Source organism: Mustela erminea, chromosome 10 (assembly GCF_009829155.1).
Source record: "Mustela erminea isolate mMusErm1 chromosome 10, mMusErm1.Pri, whole genome shotgun sequence".
NCBI lineage: Eukaryota > Metazoa > Chordata > Mammalia > Carnivora > Mustelidae > Mustela > Mustela erminea.
The window spans coordinates 22,724,831-22,748,278 of NC_045623.1; positions in this window are offsets into that span (position 1 = coordinate 22,724,831).

Below are 23,448 nucleotides of genomic sequence, written 5' to 3' on the forward strand. Positions count from 1 at the left end.
TCTTTCAAAGTTGATATAACAGTTTTAGTTTCTTATAATACACATCACGTGTATCGCTGATAATTTAAAATATATGAGATGATATATAGATTTTGATATTTATTTTATTTTATTTTATTTTTAATTTTATTTATTTGACAGAGAGAGAGAGAGATCACAAGTAGGCAGAGAGGCAGGCAGAGAGAGAAGGGGAAGCAGGCTTCCCGCCAAGCAGAGAGCCCAATGCGGGCCCGATCCCAGGACCCTGAGATCATGACCTGAGCTGAAGGCAGAGCTTAACCGACTGAGCCACCCAGGTGCCCAAGATTTCAATATTTAAACAGTGCTCATGTAAAGGATTAAGTTTAATTGATAATATATAGTAATTTAAAAGGATTACATTGAATTGATGATCTATTTAGGTTATCTATCTACTCAAAGTAAATTGCTGGAAATATTTAAAATATAAGTAATGTTCAAAATATAAAACTAATATTTAATACTTAAAAAATAAGTTATTAATTACAAGAAAAAATCTGTACATTCACTGAAACATTAGTCTACATTTATCATCCTGATAAAAGGGAAAGGATTTTGATAGGTTTGTGTACATTCTTATATCTCTACATTTGCATATACTTGAGCATAAATGTATTTTTTATTAGTGTTAAATTGTTATGATAATTAGGGAAAATATATGTAAAGCACCTTATAGATGGTATATATTGTTTTAATTTTTGTAAAAAGTTTATTTATTTGACAGAGATCACAAGTAGGCAGAGAGGCAAGCAGAGAAAGAGGAGGAAGCAGGCTTCCTGCTGAGCAGCGATCCTGATGTGGGGCTCGATCCCATGTCCTTGGGATCATGACCTGAGCTGAAGGCAGAGGCATTAACCCACTGAGACACCCCGGCGCTCCTGTTTTATTACTTTTTGACTATTATTCAACGTAATGCTCCATGACAGTTATAACTAGGTTAGACAAGTTCACCTACAAAATATTTCTCTCCTTAATAGTATTTTAAAATATAGTTATATAATAATTTATCCTTTTTAACAAAGATTGATAATTACTTTAAATAATTGTATTGATGGTATGTTTGGGTTTGCTTTATTACTTTCATAGAATGTCAAGATTCTACAAAGCATATTAAACTGTGTCTAACTTCATAATTAACCACGTAGAATGAGGAAACCTCTCAAATTTCAGGAGGAGATTCACTGATTAATCACAGTAAAAGAGAGAGACAGACAGAGAGAGAGAAGCTTATTCCACATTTACCTAATGCTTAGGCAAGTTTTTTGTTTTTAAATCTTTGTACTTCATGAATTTTACTATTGTAATTGACAGAAATTTTGCAATACAAATTATACTTCAATTCCAGGAGCAATTTTCTCACCATTGGAAAATTATTGGGCAGAAAAATCACATGAAATATTATGCCAGATAGAAATTCCTTCAGGGTGAGTGAATGAAGTATAAACGGCCTCTTACTCCAATGCTTCCTATTCCTAAACTATTCCCTGGTTATAAATTAGGGTTCTCTGAAAAATCTAAGAACTACTTTAGTATCTCACTAAATAGCACCCACGAGCCCTCCCAAAACTAATTTTACTATTAGAGACGTTCCATTTGCACAAAATCAGAAACACTAGAAACTCCTTTTTTATTTTTATGTTGGCTAATTTTGAGTCTTTCTGAGTTAATCCTAATATAAATCATGTTGACTGATGCAAAGCAAATCAAAATAAAGAAGAAAGCAATAACAACAAAATACTAAAATTAAGTTTAAAAAAATGTATATACATATAAGAGGAGAAACTCTGAAATGAATTCTGCTTCATATATTGCAAGCACAACTGTTGATCATAGCAGCCACCTGTTACAAAATGTTTTGTATCCTTAACAGTCCTGGATAAGGGGAAAAAAAGCTGTATTTTCACAATGAAAACATATTGAGCAACTGAGAAAATACACTTGGTTATATTGCATTAAAAAATAACTGAAGGGAAGACTTTTCACCAGTTTTCTAAACATTTTTGCCATCATACACAAACCCACCCTTCTAATGTGTTACGCCTGGTTGTTAAACAATTGTTGGAAAAAAAGGAAACATTTAAAAGTATGATTAAAATAAAATACCCTCTTCAAGAACAAAGTAATTTAGAATTGCATTGACATGAAATGAAATTAAATCAGATTATTATCTTAAAAATTGATAATCTTAAATTTCTATAGATGACAGGTATTTTTGACCTAGATTGAAAATAATGTATTTAATATAATAGTTACCTAGATTAATCACCCCCCAAATATTACAGACTAATGTTAGAAAAAATGTATAATATTTTCTAAAACATAATTAGAATCTAACAAGAGATAAATTTTATTCTCACCAAGCTAAGGATTTTTCAGAACATTAAAAAAATAGACAAAAAGTAGTATAAACTCTTCAGAACAGTATTTAAAATCTTATTTTTGCCTCTCAAATAAGTTTTATAAACCACCATATCTTTCAAATATATTTAAATAAAATCTTGGAAAATTCAGTATTGTTCACTGCTTAGCTATTTGGATTTCTAACCTCTGACCCCAAGTAAGAAAAATCTCCACAGACTACTTTCAAAACACTGATGTTTTTGAAAGGCCCTGTGGCTATCACTTTTCCTTTCACAAGGTGATATATATTGTTTGTTCAATTTTATTTTTCTGGAGGAAATAGATAAAATTTCTTTTCAAATATCAGATTTCTAAATTTTTGATATAGTTTTACAATGCCAAATGACATTAAAAAATCCAGGATCAGTGTTTGAAACAGTTTTTCCACATAGAAAGATCTATTTTTAAATTGCACCCTTCGCTGCAGACCTGTCTGTGACTAACAGAGCCGCCTGGCTTATTATCTTCAGACACAGACACTCAGGATGAACCACTAGGCTCATTAGAACACACAAAGCAGGGAGTATCTTTCAACAATTCATATCAACAAATTACTGAGACTCCGGAAAACTTGCTGTCTGCAAATTTAGGGGGAATAAAGCGTGATCACAAGGCATGAAATAATCAGAGCAAAGCCACGGTTTAACAGATGTTGGACTTCTAGAAGTCAGGTAACTGTCAAGAGGAAAGATAGTAAGCTACTAATTTTTCTCCCTGTCAAAGTGAAAATGAAAAGAATTGTTAGAGTGACACAAAGAAAAATGTGGGGCAGATTAAAATTAGAAGATATCTTCAATGATTGTGTGTGTGTGTGTGTGTGTGTGTGTGTGACAAAGAGAGAAAAAAAAAGATGAAAATAGTGAGATCCTTGAAGACCCTTGATCACTTGTGAAGTAAATATGGACTGCAGTGGCATTTACCTTCATTTCCTTTGTTTCTTTTTCTTTTGAAAATGGAAAATTCTTTCAATATCAGAACAAGATCATGTGAAGATATAACCACATTTTCCTTCTATATTCCATTTAGTAGATGTTATTTAATTATTTTTAAATTTTTTATTATGCTATGTTAGTCACCATACAGTACATCATTAGTTTTTGATGTAGCGTTCCAGGATTCATTGTTTGCGTATAACACCCAGTGCTCCATGCAATATATGTCCTCCTTAATACCCATCACCGGGGTAACCCATCCCCCCACCCTCCTCCCCTCTAAAACCCTCAGTTTGTTTCCTGGAGTCCATAGTCTCTCAAGGTTTCTTGTGTGTGTGTGTTTCTCTGGAGGAGAAAAATTAGGGTTTTTCACAGAAGTCATCATTTCTTTAAGTACATATCTTACTATCACTTAAAACAACAGAATGCTTTGTCTATCACCAAACACTTCATGGGTAATCTGGGTACCATCTATTAGAGTTCTCAGAGGTCACTCCAAAAAAAAAAAAAAAAAAAAAAAAATGGTGTAACCATAGTCATGATCAAGATTCAGACCTGTCAGGCAAAAATGTGGAAAACATGCCACCAAGTAGCTGCTAAACCTCTTTTAAACTAATACATAAAGCTTAATGATTTCTTTGATTAAATTTAACCCAAGCCCATATGAAATTATTTTCACCAAAGATGAAAATCTTAAGTGATATTTTGGTGTCTTTTATCAATTTTTTGAGAGGTAATATCCTCTAAAGGAAAGAATAATGGGATTATGATTCGTAGGTAAGGGTTCTAGTCATAATTCTGTCACTTACTATTCCCATACATTTTTAGAATAACCTTTACTCAAGGGTATAAGCCATCTTCTCTTAAGATAAAATAATTTAAATGACTTTAAAGTAATGTATTATTATAAAAACCCATCACTAAGATATTAGTAAAACAAGCCAAAATACCAGCTATACAGTGACATAGCTGAATCACTTTAGACATATTATAGAACTACCTAGATCCTTAATTTCTTTTTTAAAAAATCTTTTTATTTAGGAGCTTTTATTTATTTATTTGACAGGGAGAGAGACAGCGAGGGAGGAAACAGAAGCAGGGGGATTAAGAGAGGAACAAATAGGCTTCCCGCTGAGCAGGGAGCCCAATGAGGGGCTCGATTCCAGGACTTGATGATCATGACCTGAGCCAAGGCAGTCACTTAACTGACTGAGCCATCCAGGCCCCCTGATCCTTAATTTCTTCTTCCAAAATATAATGCTGGGATGATGATCACTAATATTTCATCCTACTCAAGCCCACTGGAAAAATCTGGAACAATCTAGTCATTACCAATGTTCACTGAAGCTAGAATTTTCAATCAGTCTGTGAAGGAGAAAGAGAACAATCAGAATGGGAAGATACAGGATGGCCATTTGTGATATGTGTATTTTTTCACATTCATTAATTCATTTGCCAAGGTATAACTTACAGGAAATAAAATATGCCATCCCTAGTTCGGTTATGTGGTTTTTGACAACTGTAGACATCTACAAAACAAACATACTCAAATATTTAGAGAAAATCTCAATCATTCCAGAAAATTAACTTACGCCCCATTTCTAGTCATTTCCCTACTATATAGGTAACACATTTTCTGACTGTTAAGACCATAGATTAGTTTCTCCTCTTCAGGAACTTAATATTAATGGGATCATGACTTATGTTCTACTTTACATCTAGCTTCTTTCTCTCAGAAGAGTACCTACATGTGAATCTTCCATGTTGTCCATATTAGCAGTTTGATAAGTTATATGAATATGTCATGGTTTGACTAATAATTTCCTGTCTATATAGTGGTAAGCTTTGCTTCTTCCTTTCAAATCATTATGCATTTTATTTTTCTTGCTGTATCACATTGATCCAGACCACGAGTGTACAGATGAATAGAAATGCAAGTGTGTGTCTTAACCTTATTTCTGATCTTGTTGGTGGCAATGCTTCACTAGTAAGTGTATTTTAATATACTTACTATCACTGTAAGTATCTTTAGGATTTTAGTAGTGCATTTTATCAGAATGAAGAAATTTCAGTCAATTCTTACATTAATGAAAGTAATGATTTTTTAATGACAGTTTGCTGAAATTTATCAGTTTTACTTTATTTATTGAAATTTTCATATTTTATTCCCTTTTCTCTATTATTTTGATCAATTTCCATGATTTATTTGTTAATGCCAAATCAAAGTTTCATCCCTGGAACAAACTCAACTCATTTATGATACAGCTGACCCTTAAACAATGTGAAGATTGGGGCACCAACTCCTCCAGTGTCAAAAATCCACACATCCATAACATTTAACTTGCCAAAAGCTTAACTACTAATAGCCTACTGTTAAATGAAAAATCTTACCAGTAACATAAACAGTCTAACACATATTTTATATGTTATATGTATTATATGCTATATTCTTAAAGTAAGTTAGAGAAGAGAGAATGTTATTAATAAAATCATAAGGAAAATATATTTACAGTACTGTATAAAATCTTTGTGTAAGAGGTCTCACACAGTCTAAGTCCCTGTTGTTCAAGGGTTAGCTCTATTATTCTTTCTATATTTTGCTGAATTCTATTTGGTAAGATCTATTTAAGGATTTCTTTTGTCTGTGGCCCATAATTTTCCTTCCTGGTAATGCTGTCATCTGATTGTATTATTAGGTTTATAATTCCTTATAAAATGAATAGAGAACTGTTGTGTCCTTCTCTCTTTTCTGAAACAAGTTGTTTCTAGTTTAGGAGTATTTCTTCTCTAAATGTTTATACCATTTTAAGGTTGCATTATTATTTTTTTAAAGTGGGGAGGGGAAGAGATCATGACCTGAGCTGAAACCAAGAATTGGTCGCTTCCCCAACCAAGCCACCCAGGCACCCCTATGGTTGCATTATTATCATGGGTTGAAATGTTCCCATAATTCTTGTATATGGAAATCTTAACCCATGGTATGTCAGAATATGACCTTATTTGGAAATAGAAATATTGCAGATGTAATCCTTTAACTTAGGATAAAGTCATACTAGAGTAGGGGGGACCCTTGCTTCATTCAATATGACTGGTGCTCTTATAAAAAAGGGAACATTTGGATACATACATATACACAACATGGATAACACATATGAAGGTAAGAGCAGAGATTGGGGGTGATGCTTTCTCAAGCCAAGGAGCACCAAAAATTGCCAAACATGACCAAAACCTAGGTGAGCAATATGGAATAGATTCTTCCCTCATAGCTCTAGGTGTAAACCAACTTTGCTGACACCTTAATCTTGGACTTCTATGTTCCGGAACTGTGAGATGATAAATTTCTGTTATTTAAGCTTGTAGTCTGTAATATTTTGTTAAGGTAATCCTAGGAAACCAAAACATCATATCGTGTCTTTGATTTTATCTCAGACCATCCTTTATATAATTCACCTTTTTGTAACTACACTGGCTTCTTTGCAGCTCCAAGAACACAGAAAGCTTGTTCCTGTATCATAGTGGTTGCATGTGCTATGTCTCTGTCCACACCATTCTTTCCATGTTTATATAAATAGTTCACTCTTTCACCATTCCAGGTCTTTGCTCAAATATCCCATTCTCACTGAAGACTTACCTGATCAATCATATGCAAACTCCATGTCTAATAACTTTACCACTAATATAACTGGTTTAACCATCTTGGATTAAAATAGTATATTTAATTCTACCAGTAGAAAGTTTTAGGAAATTCAATCTAATGTACAGAAATAGAAAGGTCAGTGGTTATGTGGAGTTGGAGAAAACACAGAAGGTTGGGAGATTTGGTTTGTAAAGAGTCATGAGGCAACTTTTGAGAGTGATGGATATGTTCATTATCTTAATAACAGTGATAATTTCACGAGTGTATGCATATGTCAAAATTTATCAGACTTTATACTTTATACTTTAACTGCATAGTTTGGTGTATGCCTATTCCATCTCAAAAATACGTTATTAAGGTGTAGCAGGAAGGTTGAAGATGGAGAAGAAAATAATTGGACTCACCTGATCACTGATAGTTTGTGAGAAACTATGGCTTCTGGAAAACATTTAGATGAAAATCAGAGGGAAAGTATCAGAGAGAAACTGGAAGATGTCAAACTTTTAAAATATTTTCAAAATAAGCAATTACTGCCTCTCCAACTCTAACCATCTCTCATTTTACACTCTATACTCATAAGAAGCCTATACACATAAATTTTTTAATCTGTTCAGTAATAAAGGAACAAAATATATTTTCATTTTAGGTTTATCTTCCAATATGAAATACATTTTTGAAAACTAAATAAAAAAGGGAACTGGATAAATGTAGAGTTTTTATTTTTTAAATTTTTAAGGGAGGCAATTCATAAACTTCAATAGGCTAGAATATGCTGTGCACAAAGAGGTTTCTGTGCAAGCATCAAAGATTTAAATATGATACCCTTGATCATCTCTCCTCAAAAATGAATTGAAAAGGACTAGGCTGCAAGTTGCAGAAAGAAATTTTAAACAAAAGGAAAATGGTACTATATGGGAGAATATTTATTATCTCAGAAAACCTCTACTTCTAACTTTGATTATATACTCTGACTTATATATTTATTAAGAAGTTTAGGACAAATAAACTGTCAAATATTACTAACCAATATGATCTTACTTGTTGATTTCATTTCATTTTAAGTTCACACTATCATTTTCAAGGAGAATTGAAAGTCAAATAATAGATTTACACTTTTTTTTATCATTTCTATTTTGAGGGTTTATATTGCTTTTCAAACTACTAGGAGGACCTTCCCTGTGCATTTTTACCAAAGAACAATTGTATCCCTTTGGAATTATTAGGCCTTGACAAGTATACATAAAGTTGAAATAATGGGATTTGGCATCTGAGAGCTCCTTAATCTTCTTTCATCAATATAGCTATAATAATTGAAAATGTCAAGTTAAAATGAATGCAAGCTGCAGACATCTGTCACTTATAATCATAAAAATTTAGTTATGATTACTAAATGTATGCATCGTTGCCAAGCCTATTACAGAAAGCATAATTATTTGCAAAGCTTAGAAGAGTGTGTATCATTTTGTAGTGATTATACATAAAGAAAAAACTGTGACACTAACTTATATAGAGAATTTAAGGTGTTCCTCAAATAGCTGAAAATGTGTGGTATTCATTGATAGTAAAAAATACATCATGGTGGACACCTGGGTGGCTCAGTGGGTTAAGCCGCTGCCTTTGGCTCAGGTCATGATCTCAGGGTCCTGGGATCGAGTCCCGCATTGGGCTTTCTGTTCAGCAGGGAGCCTGCTTCCCTCTCTCTCTCTGCCTGCCTCTCTGTCTACTGTGATCTCTGTCTGTCAAATAAACAAATAAAATCTTAAAAAAAATACATCATGGTACATGAATAATTTGGGGAACTGGATGATAAAATGAATCACAGTATATTCTCTTTGTTCCTGATCTCCAGTGACACAAATAAAAAAAATAAAACAAAACTTTGACTTATAAAAATTCACGAATCCAAGTGAGATCTTTTGAGAATGTGTTAACATAATTTTATAATTTTTTCTCCAGTTACTTTATTTTTATGGTACTGTGGTATATGATATCTTTTTGGAATTCTATATTCTAATTTGCATTGTTGGTGTTAAAATGTGATCTATTGTTATATACTAAAGTTTTATATCCAGCAAATTTTTTAAATTTTTTAAAAAATCTAACAGTTTGTTCTTAGATAGTTTTTAGTTTCTGGGTGCCTCGGTGGCTTGGTAGTTAGGCATCTGTCTTTGGCTCAGGTCATGATCCTAGGGTCCTGGGATCAAGTTCTGCGTGGGACTCCCTGCTCAATGGGGAGCCTGCTTCTCCCTCTCCGGCTTCTCCTGCTTGTTTCTCAATGTCAAACAAATAAGTTTTTCTTTTTTTTTTTTTAATCTAAAAATTTTAAAAAAAAGTTTTTGATTTTTAGTAGGTCATCATATTATATGAAAATAACAGCAGTTTTATTTCTGCATTTCCAATTTTAAGTCTTGTACTACTGTCTACTTTTATCTTGCTAATTTAGACATCCAGTACTAGTTTAATTAGGAAAAAAGAAGTGTTAGTGGTCATCCTTCCTTTTATTTCTTTCTTTCTAATACAAAGGCACTGTTTCTAATAATTCTCAATCAATGGCATATGTTTAATAAATTTTTGGAATCTCAGTATTAGGTTAAGTATGTTGCTCTCCACTTTTAGTTTAAGATATTTATTATTTTTATTATTACTACTATTATTAAAATGATTTCTAATCATTTCTGATCTGACTACCAATAACCTGAATGAACTTGAAAGCAGATGCATCCTCAGTAAAGGCTCAGATAAAAGCACAGCCCTGACTGACATCTTAACTGTTCCATTAAGAGACCCTAAAGAGAGGAGCCAGCTAAACCTGTACTTGGACTTCTGACCCACAAACACTGTGAGATCATAAATTCTTCTTGTTTAAGTTCCTTGCCAATTTCTAATATTGGTAAGCAGCAAAGATAAGTAATGCTAAGTAAACTCTGGCAGTTGTGACTTTGAAGCTACTTTTCTGTTTCATCTAAGTTGTCAGATTTTAGGGCTTAGAATTGTTCATACTCTGTATTGCCATACTGTATGTTTGATGTCTGAAAGGCCTTTGATGAGATTCCTAGTTTTATCTATGCTATTTGTAATTTTTGTAATTCACATATCTTTTTTTTTTTATTTTTGGACATTCTGCAGAGCGCTTTATCAATTTTGTCAATTTCAAAGAAACCGCTTCAGTTTTCATTGATTTTATCTAATGATTTTATTTTCCTAATTTTTTTTTTTTTACATTTTTGAGATATAAAAATTGTGTATTTAAGGTGTACAACTTAACATTGTGATGTACATACACAATGTGAAAGAATGACTAGAGTTCAGCTAATTAACATATCAATTGCCTCAGTACTTAATTGTGTGTGCCTGTGTGTGTGTGTTGAGAAGATTTAATTTGCGGAGCACCTGGTCGTTCAGTTGGCTAAGCATCTGCCTTCGGTTCAGGTCATGATCCCAGGGTTTTGCAATAGAGCCCTGCATCTGGCTTGGCCTTCCTGCTCAGCGGGAAGCCTGCTTCTTCCTCTGCTCCCCCATTCTCCCACATGTTCTCTCTGCCCAGCTCGCTCGTTCTCTCTCTCACTCAAATAAAATATATTTTTTTAAAAGATTTAATTTACAATCTATCCTCTTAGCAGATTTTAACACGGTACAGTGTTAATGACTATAGTCCCCATGTTGTGCATTAGATCTCCAGAACTTAGTCATCTTGCATAATGGAAAACTTTTACGTTTTGACCAACAGTACTCCGTTTCTCCCTCTCCCCATTCCCTGATAACCACCATCCTTCTAAGTCTATGGATTTGACTATTTTAGATTCTACTTTATAAATGAGATCATGTAGTATTTTTCTCCCTGTTTCTTATTTTGCCTATTAGCATAATGTCCTTTAGCTCCACCCGTATCACAAGTGACAGGATTTTCTTCTTTTTTTAGGGCTAAGAAATATTCCAATGTGTATACTTTTTTTTCTTTATTTGACTATCATAGGACATTTAGATTGCTGCTGTAATTGTAGGAGTCTGCATTTATTTTTATTATACTTTTGCTTTTGTAAAATTTTAATTTAATTTGCTATGTCCTTTGTTTTCTTAAGGTGGAAGCTTACACCAATGAATTGAGACCTGTCTTCTTTTCCAATGTAAGCATTTAGTAAAATGAATATCCTAAGCACTGCTTTAGCTGCACCCCACATAATTTGATGTGTTGTGTTTTCATTTCTGGTTTCCTTTGTGACTAATGTACTCTTCAGAAGTGTGTTTTATGCTGAAATATTTAAGGAATTTACAGACGTCTTTCTGTTACTAATTTCAGGTTCAATTTGTAATGTCCCCCAAATATGCATGGTATAATTTTAATTTTTTCACATTTGCTAAAGTGTGTTTTATGGCACAGAATAGTTTCCAATTTTTATTTTCAGTTCTATGAGGTATTTTTTCATCATATATTCTTCACATTTTATTTTTGGGTGCATGAACATTTAGAATCCTTAGGTTGTCCTGAAAAATGACTTCCTTATCATCATGGAATGGCCTTTTTTATCACTGGTAACAATTCCTTCCTCTGAAGTCTACTTTGACTGATTTTATTATAGCTACTTTAGCTTTGTTTTGATTAGGATTAGCCTGATATATATATATATATTTTTTTTTCCATTGTTTTACCTGTAAACTAACTTTGTCTTTATATTTAGTTTCTTGAATAAAGCACAGTTTTAGCACTTTCTGTAAGCCTTTTTTTTTTTTTTTAAGATTTTATTTATTTACTTGGCAGAGAGAGGCACAGTGAGAGAGAGAATACAAGCAAGGGGATGGGAGAGGGAGAAGGTTCAATCCCAGGAGCCTGGGATCATCTCCTGAGCCAAAGGCAGATGCTTAATGAGTGAGCCACCCAGGAGCCCTAAGTATTTGTAAGCCTGTTACATGGAGGAGCGGAGGATGCAGGCAAGTTCTGTCCTACTGACTAAGCTTTACTTCTCTCCAACACTATCTCAGGGTAGGATCTTCATGATCTCGCACCACCATCTGTAAGTCTGCATCTGGGATGTACTCCTGTCCCTCCCTCAGGAATAGAAAATCTTTTGCTCCCTTCTATCAGCTGCAATAGGATTTCACCAGTGTCCTGGGGTTGGCAGTATTTGTTGCCCTTCACTTAGCAACTTCCGGCTTTGGATCCATGAGAAAGGTAGGGGAGAAGAATGAGGCAAGCCTTAAGATCTTCCTCAGGGCAACCACTGTTGCCTTCCCTGAAGTCAGCATTAGGAACAGATGCTTTCTCAGGGCTCTTGCTTTCCTTGATCTTTTTCGTGATCACTTAGAAATGTCTCTGAAGAGATTTCGTCTGTAAGTTGGTTTTTTTTCTGTTGTTCCAGGTGTTCCTCTATATTCTCTCAATAGCCTGCATTCAGTCTTGGGAAATTTGCTCAAAGTTTCCACTGAATTTTTTGATCCGCCCAGTAATATCTGCTGTAGGAAAGAAACTCCTGGCATTTTGTCTCTTTCAGAAGCATCTGTCTTTCTTTAAATCTTAGGGGAGTTGGTTTCCCTGTGACCCCAGTTTTCTGATGGGTTCAAGAAAAGTTTTGCATGTACAGATTTGGGAGTGAAGTAGAACGACGAAATCAATCCTACTTCCATCTCTCTGCATCTGAAACGCAACATGAACATGACCATCTAGAGGATCACCTTATTTTCCACATCTAGTCCTTTTCACGGTATCTTGCTCCTTGATCATATGCTCAAAGACTTTTTTTAATTATCTTTACACATATTAAATATAAATACTTATAACCTCAGATCATCTTCATGTTTTCTTTGTATTCTCTGTAGCTAATATTGCTATTAATTAGTCTATCACTGCAGTCTTAATATTTTTGTTTGTGTGGGGGGGAGACTCTCTAAGATCATCAGCATTACTTTTGAGAACTAGGGTAGAGCTGAGTCAGAAAGGGGTATGTGGGTAGAAAATGATCATGTGAGAAAAGAGACTGTGGGTCTCCTGTCTGTGAACACCCCAGTGAACATGCACCGAGGAATATCCCAGATGTTCAAGAAATAAATGGATAAATAATTCAGCTAACCCAGTAAAGACTAGAAAGATAGAGCACACAACCAAATGCCTCTCACTTAAAACCATGAGGTTCATATAAAATTTATTTGAACCCAGAAAAAAAAGAATGAAAGTATAGTGATAAACCATGGAAAACTCTTTACCCAAAGGAACTGAATAAACTGGAAAAAGTTATGATGCCTTTTAAGATATGAAGTTACATTTCTCCTCCTCACCCATGGGTGTCTTAAATTGGATACAGAAATCCACCTGGATTTCAGATACAGAAAAATGGAGAATATTTCTGTACATATAATTTGTAATTCAACTTAAATGGAGTATACTAAAATTTAATTCTTCATTGATAGCATAAACTTTGGTGATACGAATTTTTCTTTATTATTTAATTTCACACTTTGTGAAATTATACTTGTGAAACTATCCTTCTATTATAGTTTCTTTTTATTAATAATGTAATAGCAACAATAGCAATAATAATAATATTACTCATTTTAAGTCTGTTAACCTTCATTCCTATTCTCTTTCCTTTAAAATGTTCCATGGAATCAATTCAGTTTGGCAATATCTCATTTTTTTTCCTTTTGGTTCAGAAAAATAAATTTTTACATTAACTACAGCTTTTTCACTTTTTAGTAATGATTATACCTTTCATAAGACCCTCAGTTTAAACAAGAGTAGTATTCCAGCTGTAACCTGATATTTTTTTCCTGCCCTTTCTAATTTGTCATTTTTCAAAAACAACATTGAGGCAATAAAGCATATGCTTTTTTCATTAGAGATAGATCATGTGTTTTTTTTTTAATTTCAGATTCCAACATCATTTCTCTATTAATAAATCCCTCAGCTACTTTATATTTAACATTTATTGTTTTATTTTCATCAAGTTGTCAGAATATAATTTTATGTTAACATTGTCTTCTCTGATTTCATGTACTTAGACGACTTGGTCCAAACTTTTAATAGGGAAGCAGGAAAATTTCTCTTTTTTTTTTTTTAAGATTTTATTTGTTTATTTGACAGACAGAGATGACAAGTAGGCAGAGAGGCAGGCAGAGAGAGAGAGAGAGGGAAGCAGGCTCCCTGCTGAGCAGAGAGCCCGATGCGGGACTCGATCCCAGGACCCTGAGATCATGACCTGAGCCGAAGGCAGCGGCTTAACCCACTGAGCCACCCAGGCGCCCAATTTCTCTTTATTTTGACAATTCAGAGTTTGCTGCTTTTATATCTTTGTTTGAATATTATCTTTTGTTGAAGGAATATATTTTTACAAGTAGAAAAATATCGTTATTTCCTAAGTGTCCGTTTATATTGCAGTTAGGTTTTTAAAGATTCCACCCCCATATTAAGAATTAAAAGAAATAAATTGACCTTAAATTGTAGTAACTTAAGTGAGAATTTTTACCTAAATAAACATTACTAACATAAGATGTGAACAAGTTACCCATATCTTTGTCTGCACCTGTTTAATACACCAGCTAACAAAATTTCCTTTCTAGACTCAAGCACTGTAATTTGAAGAAATACTTTCCATCATATTTTTGAGAAGTTATACTTTTGCTTTATGTTTATTGTGATTTAAAATATAATATTGCCTAAATATAAGATTTGTTGGAACTATATTAAGTTTCTTTGCTGCCTCATTTGTAGCTATGGCTTTACTTGGCCAAAACATTACAGGAGGGAGAAAGAGATCAGATTCTGCCTAGAGATAACTTTCTTAACTTTAGCTGCACAATGAAGTCATCTAGGGAACATTAAATATAATACCAATTATGGGGTGGCCATGGCATATCCTTCTTCCCATACTTCCCCCCTTCCCTCCCTCTTTAAATTAGTTTGAAGTGTGCTTGAAAATCAGAATTGTTAAAAGTTCTCCAGGAATTCTAATGGACAGCTGAGGTTGATACCCACTGGTTAGGGGTAACACAATTTCCATATGCAATCTTCCTAATAATAAAGGTATCCAAATAACTTCAAGAGTATGGAATCTTCTCTTGTATTGTCTATAATTCTTGTCATTTTACAGTAAGCTTTTTTTTTTTTTTTTAGGAAAGGGAATATAATAAAAATAGTTTAAAGGTTCTAAGCTAAGAGTCAGTAAACTTTTTATATAAAGGTTGCATAGTGAATATTTTAGGCTTTGCAAGCCATGTGGCCTTGGTGTCAACTGTTAAACTCTGCCACCTTAGCATGAGAGGAGATATATATACATGATACATAAACAAATGAGTCCCATAAAATTTTATTTACAAAAGTATGCAGTTGGCCAGTTTTGTCCTACGGACTATAGTTTGCCAACCCATGTTATAAATTGTTATTGATATTTAGAAAAAAATTTAAATTCAACACATAAATTGAGGATTGCTTAAATGCCTTCCTTCTTAGTCTCTTTTGCAGCCCACTAAGTTTTTGTTTCTGAAAACAAACACATAATTTCATCATATTCCTATGACTGTGGGTATTTCTTTGTTTCCACTGGCTTTTAAAGCAGTATTAAAAATAAAAATTTTCAACTGAGGGAAATAAAATTATCTTTCTATAATCTCTATCCACTTTACAAACCATAACTCATTCAGGTATGATAAAAGGAGACCATTTTATTCCTAAATTCCCAGGCTTAGCAAACAAAAAGCATATAAATGCCAAATTGTATTCAGTAGATAACAAAATAAAGATAGCACTCTAACCATTATAATTAGCATTTCCCTATATTAAGATAATTTCACTACATAGTACTTTTTCTTTTGTTTAATTTAATATGATTTTTAGTTGAATTAAAATGTTATTTTAATTATTAAAGTGGTTTTAAAATAGTTAAATTTCTATAGGATCTTTCATTCTTTGTCAACACCTCCTTTGTTTATCTTAATTCTTAATACAGATTTATGCCATTCCCTGCAAGGATTAAAAAGGAAAAAAGTAAAATTAGTGTATATTTTCATGTCCAAAGGTAACCAATATCAACCCAGAAGCCACTTTATGGAATGATTTTTGAAGTTTTGCTGCTTCACTCTATCTCAAATATATCACTGTCTGGACAAAATATGTTATTTCACATAGTACTCAAACTTTTGAGTACTGTTTAGTAATATTCGATCCCTGCTTTTTTTAAATATGAGGGTTCCCTTAATTATTTGATTCTTTTTAAAATTTTTAAATTAATACAAAATGATATGTTCAAAATTGTTTCTTAATTTAACATAACATTAACCTATTAATAGTAACATATTTATGTATTACTGATTTATTAAACTTTGTCCCTCAAATTTTTTTCTTCCTGAATAATTGAAAGTAATAATAAGGTTTGCATTGTTATTAAGAAGCCCTTATATCTGAAAAATTACTATCATTAATTGTTTTTCTCCTTCCTTTTTTGGTCTGGTTAGTTATGACTACAAAATTTCTAATATCTCCCCAGAATGCTCCATGAATAATTTGTTCTAAATGATTAATTGTTACTATTTTTAATTACCTTTCTTTATTTGCCTCCCTAATTTCTATCCCTGCTGTAAAATATTGGGAGCAGTCCATTTTATTTTTTAATGAGAAAGCATGTTGCTTTAGGTATATAATGTCATTGGAATAGCTTAACCTATTATATTGGATGCTGATTTTGACTATCAAACATTAAGAGAATTCCAAGACTTTTTTCTATGAAACAGCTTTCCAAAAATATAATTATAAGGTTCTTTGGATTCTAATTATTGCAGTTCTAAATTCATGACTTGTGATACAAGTTAAATCCTATGAAACACTGAGATGAATATGTACAGTCATGAACACTTCCTTAAACCAGGAAATGTTAGGATGCTTGATTCAGATCAACCTCAAAGCAACAGAATAATAAATTATTTCCTGGTAGTATCTGCTAAGGAAGGATACTGGCATCTTTGATTCACTTAAATAGACATTATTCTGAGGTAATATGCCTCAAAGATTTGTTTAGAAAATCAATATTCAACTGCCCACCTAGGAGGTTTTTGAAAATGTGTGGAAATACTTGTAACTAACGATACTGAGCAACAGAAATGGTTTCTATAATTTGGTGGCTAGGGCCAGAGATACAAAAATAACTTGCAACAAGTAGGAAATTGCTGCACAATTGTCCCTTCTAAGAAACCAACAATGCCTATGTGGGAGTCACTAATACAAGTAATGAGTAGTTAATATACCAGAGTGTTGTCAGGTTTCCATGACCACATTACACATGACCACATGAAACACAAAGTGCTGTTGTATTTTCCTGCAAGAAATAAATTGAAAATTGGCAAATTGCCCTTATACTTCGCCCCCACCCCAGGTTTTTTGGTTATGTCCGTTAGAGAGGAACACTGATTTCTCACTTCTTGTGTCATATTTTAAATATGGCAGGAGTGCTTCTAGGTTGTCTACTGGGAAGGAAAAGGGATACATTTGATTGAAATGTTTAGAAAAAGGAACCAAAATTGCGCCTTCATTTTTCTTAGATTTTTAAATCTACCTGTCAAAGGGGTTAGTTTTGGTATCTTCCCATGTGGCAAATTTAAATATTATTAAACTTCAGGAAAACCTGCAGTTTTAAGTCCAAATACTGGGTTTGGAGTTGAAGTATCTTTAGTTAGAGGTTTTGGCCAATTTTCTTTTTCAACTTTTGCAGGTAAAACACTGATATTAGTTCCAAAAACATAAGTGAATATCTAGTAAAACACAAAAATTTCTTCCTTTGTGAAACTTATTTTCTATAGAAGGGTGATAGATAAAAAACTAAAACCATGAATTATATAGAGAGTAGTAGGAGGTGATGAGAGTCCACAAGCATTAAAATAGGACATGGGAAAAACAGACCTGTGTTCTTTGGGGGGTGTCAGGGTAAAGTGGTTGTATTTATAGATAGCTTGACCAGGTAAGGTCTTATTAAGAATGGGACATTTGAGCAAAAGCTGTGAAAATGAATTTTAACTAAAGTGACAGCCTCTTTATGTGAGGTCAGCGGTGTTACAAAAAGTAATCTAGGAAAATCAGGTTTATTGATACATTTATTATTTTGTGAGTGAGCATTTTTATTTAAATCTTCATAAGTCTTAACATACTCTTGATAGTTTTTGTCTTGATTCTTGTTTCATCATCCTAAACTTCCTTTCACAGTGATTCAGACACATAATGGCATACACAATTCCAGATATGATTAGATGTTCCATGTTGCTGAGGTTGTAGGTATACACCACATATCCAAATGAATTGAAATGGAAGGGGCCCATGGACATATACTTAACTTTAGGAATATTGATTCAGATACTAAAAAGTAAATCCATCCAACTAACATTAGTCATTTATTCATTATACCCCCAAATAAAAATTTTATGAGAACAAATGGGACTGAGCAGAAAGGCAGGGGTGCAAGGTAAGGTATACCTGACAATATAACATCTAGGCCATGATTTAAAGAGTGATAAAGGAATTGCAAGATAAAAGGTCAAGCCAGTGGGGACAGTGGCTAATGGTGGGAACAGGATGGTGTTCAGAAAATAACCACAGAAAATAATCATGAACATGTCTGGAACATCAGGGGGAGAGTATAATTAATAACAGCACAATAGGCAGACAGTGTATAAAGGATGATAGAAAATAGAGTCAGAAAAGCAGATCTTGAAAGGTCTTTTTGGTTGAGCTACAGATTTTGGATTTTATGTGGGGTTTATGGACAGGTTTTTAAGCAGAGATATGACATGATCAACTTCGTTCTTTATACAGATAATGTCAATGGCTTTATAAAGTTAATTCATTTGGTTAAGAACAAGTATCAATCAAACTGGCTGCTTGGCATCATGTAGACAAAATAACTGGTTGATTGAGTACTTCACATTTTCAGTCAGTTGTTTTGACATGTGTATACGTAACCTCAAATAAAAATGTTATTTTTAGCATGCCTGATTTAGTCCATAACTCTTTATGGCAGCTCTCTTTAAGAGTTAACTCTATCACAAAATTATAAATACAGATTTCATATATATGTGTGCATATTTCATATATATGCACACATATATATGAAATCCATTTATATATATATCAAAATACATATAATTTTGATAAAGATAAGTATTATAAAGCATATAAGCCAAAAAATAATATTGATACCCAAACAAAAAATAGTACAGTTAAAACTTTTCTAAAATATAATCACATGCTGTGTTAAGTAGTGGAAGTTAAGTATGATAAAAATAAGAATTTTAGGGTGTATCTTATGTCATCATTCAACTAATATGATCTTGAACTTCCTATGTAGTAGTAAGTAGGTAAATTCATTTATTTTTATCCATAAAATGTTATGCATTTTAAACTGATCCATGTTTTATTGCACTATTTATAAGTCAAATTGAGCAGGATATTACATTAAATATCAGGAATTAAAAAGTATTATAAAAGAGGTAAATTAACCTGAACATAGATATGAACTTGATGCTGATTTCTGTGTCCACTCTAAGTGGGAGCCACAGGAATAAATAACAGAAAGTTTTAAATACTTCATTTGAAGAAAACAAAAGAATTTTGAGGTTTTTGTCCTTATGACATCCCATGTCATCAGAATGGTAAACTGCAAGTGAATACATGGCCATTTGGCAGAAATAAGAAAGACTTGGTAGGTAAAGGAAAAGATTGGATTTGATGTCTTCACAGTTCCCTATTGACCCTTTCTTTTTCTTATTCACTAATATTAATGCACAAAATGTTTTATCTGCCACTTCTCCAGTAAGATATCAATAAGAAACAATAAACAAAATACTTACATAGAAAGAATTTTAGTGCTTAATTTTTCTGCTATGTCAAATGATTTTTGGTTTATACAAATTTGGAGTGAAGCTCTACCTGTCTATCATGTGGACGAAGTCACTAAACAAACAAAATATAGGCTGTAATAAAATAAGGCATATGGATACCAGAGAAGCAAACAGTAAATGTTCGCTACAAGCATGAGACTTAATAACCCTAAATATCTTTGAGACATATGTAACTAAAGAGACGTCACATATATGATATACACTCAACTTCTCTTATTAGTCTCTAATACTGCACAATGTCTTCTCTCATAGTTTTTAAAACTAGGGCAGCAGGGTAGTCCCAATCATGCCTGTTATCTTGGCATTGTAATTAATGGTGTTCTGGTTCCCTCTCAAAAACATCTCAATTCAGATGATAAGTTATATGATCATACAATCATTTGATTATCTAAAGTGTGACACCCTACCTAACATTTCTTTTTGACACCCACTGGCCTGTACCTTTTTCCTAGGGTTCTAAATACATGCTTGTCTTGGAAAATTAGCATTGAAAGCCTTGACTTCCAGTTATATATGTGATTCAAGTAATGGTTCCCCTCTTATTTTGATGGGAGCATGTTGGCTGGCAAGGGGGGCACATATAAATTTAAAGCGTATCCTTGGCAGCAATATGCATGAAATCCCAGAATCCATCTGCAGATTTTATAGTGTTAATTGACAGGTGCTGTAACTCATAAAATGTTCAAAGTCCACAACAGATAATAAGAGCACCAGATGGGACTTTCCCAACAAGAAACTTCAAAAAGCTTTTCCCTTCTCTCGAGAAAATTACCAAAAATATTTAATGTGAAATGTTATTTGTCATGGGGATAGAAAGGACATGAATTGGAAAGAAATTGAAAAAACAAAACAGCCCATTTAAAATCAGAATTTATAATCCATAAGTTTGATCTTACAGTAAGTGTCACATTTAAACTCATGATATTGCCAAGCATGCTTTAAATTTTAATCATGGTATATATGCATAAGGAGTATAAATTCATTATATGACCTATGACCATGCTATATATACCTATAAATATAAATGCTTACAACAAAAAACTTTTACCATAGTCTTTATCATTCATCGATCTACAACCCAGAATTGACTATTTTTAACATGTTATATGTTTCCATATCTCTACTTATACTTCAGTGTTAAGTGTTAATTTTTATTTAATAACATTATTTACTGACTCTCTCTTATACAGTATTCTTACACTGTATCTGCTTTTGTTCTCCAATCTGCTCAAAGCAGTATTAACACTAGTTAAAACAACACACATTGTTTTCATTGTTTTGATTATATTCGTTATAGTTTCAAACTGTACACTGAAATTTTTCATAACTCCATATAGCATCTAAAATTTATATTTTAATATCTATGTGCAATGTGCTCTTTAATAAAATATCCTCACATAGCTTTTATATCAGTTATAACTGGGACTCTCTGGGCTCCTGATTTTTTTTTAAAGTTATAAAATCAGCTTTATTTTTAGAGGAGTTTTAGGTTCACACTGAATTGAATAGGAAATACAGAAAGTTACCATATACACTCTCCCCTACATATGCATAGCTTCTCCCACTGGCAACATCCCTCAACTGAGTATTACATGTAGTAATAATAATAATACTAGTTATTACTAGTACTACCAGTAATACTAGTGTGTAGGCTATGGAATAGTCAATCCATAATAGAAACAATGGACTTTGGATGATAAAGATGTGTCAGTGTAGGTTATGTACTACATGTACTACATAACCTACACTGACACATCTTTATCACCCAAAATCTGTTGTTTCTATTATGGTGCACACTTGGTGGTGTACATTCTATGGGTTTTGACAAATGTATAATGACGTGAGTCCACTATTACAGTATCTTGTGGAATAGTTTAAGTGCCCTAAAAATTGTCTGTGCTCTGCCTATTCATCCTCCTTCCCAATTAGACCCTGGAAACCACTGATATTTTTACTGTCTCCATGATTTTGCCTTTTCCAGTATGTCCTACAGTTGGAATCATACAGTGATCTCTTCAGATTGGCTTCTTTCACTTAGGAATATGCATTTGAGATTCCTCCATGTCTTTTCATGGGTTGGCAGCTCATTTTGTTTTAGCACTAAACAATAATGTTCCATGGTCTAGATGAAGCACAGTTTGTTTATTCCTCACCTATTGAAGGACTTCTTGGCTGCTCCCAAGTTTTGCCTTATTATGAATAGGCTGCTATAAATATTTTGGGGCAGGCTTTCCAACTTAGTTTTTAACTCATTTAGGAGAATACCAAGGAGTACAAATGATGGCAAGTCTACAGTTTTGTAAGAAACTACCATATTGTCTTCCGAAGTGGCTACTCCAGTTTGTATGCTCACCAGCAATGAATGGGAGGTCTCTGTTGCTCTGCATCACTGAGAGCCATTTGCTGGTGTCAGTTTGCAGATTTTGACTGTTCTAATAGCTGCACAGTGTTATCTCCTCATTGTTTTCGTTTACAATTCCTTAATGACAGGTGATGTTGAGCATCTTTTCATAAGCTTATTTGCCATCTGTATATCTTCTTTGGTGAAGTATCTGTTAAGATCTTTGGCCCATTTTAAGTCACATTTTTTTGCTTTCTTATTATTGAATTTGAAGTGTTATTGGTATATTTTGGATGAGTCTTTTAGCAGATGTATATTTTACAAATATTTTCTCCCAGTCTGTGGCTTGACTTCTAGCTATTTTGACAATGTCTTTTGCAAGCAGAAGATTTTAATTTTAATGAAGTCCAGCTTATCAATTATTTCCTTAATGAAGTTATATCAGTTTTTATGTGGTATATATTGACACTCTGTTATTAGTGCATAAACATTAAAGATTTTTATGATTTCTTTGAGAAATGTCCTCTCTATCATTATGTAATGCCACTCATTATCCCTCATATTTTTCCTTGTTCTGAAATATGCTTTGTCTGAAATTACTATAGCAACTCCAGCTTCTTTAAATTAGTGCTAGCATGGTATATTTTTTTCTACTCCTTTACTTTTTTTTTTTTTTTTTTTTACTTATTTGTCAGAGAGAGCGAGAGTGGGCACAGGCAGACAGAGAGGCAGGCAGAGTCAGAGGGAGAAACAGGCTCCCTGCAGAGCAAGGAGCCCGATGTGGGACTCGATCCGAGGACACCGGGATCATGACCTGAGCCGAAGGCAGCCGGTTAACCAACTGAGCCACCCAGGCATCCCGTCTACTCCTTTACTTTTTACCTATTTCTGGCTTTATATTAAAGTAGGTTTCTTATATACAACATATACTTGTTTCTTGTATATTTGTGTTTAGTTTTCACTGACAGACTTTGTCTTTTAATTGTTTTATTTAGACCAACCATTAGCATTTGAAGTGATTATTGATATAGTTGGATAACATCTCCCATATCTGTAACTATTTTCCATTCTTTGGCCTATTCTGTTTCTTTTGTTCTCTCCCTACTCTTTTTCTGTTTTCTCTGGTTTTAGTTTGGCATTCTATATAACTCCATTTTCTTTCCTGAATTTTCATATTAACACACGTGTTTTGGGAAATATTTTGGCTGCCTTAGAGTTTGAAATATACATTTACAATGAGTTTAGGTCCACAT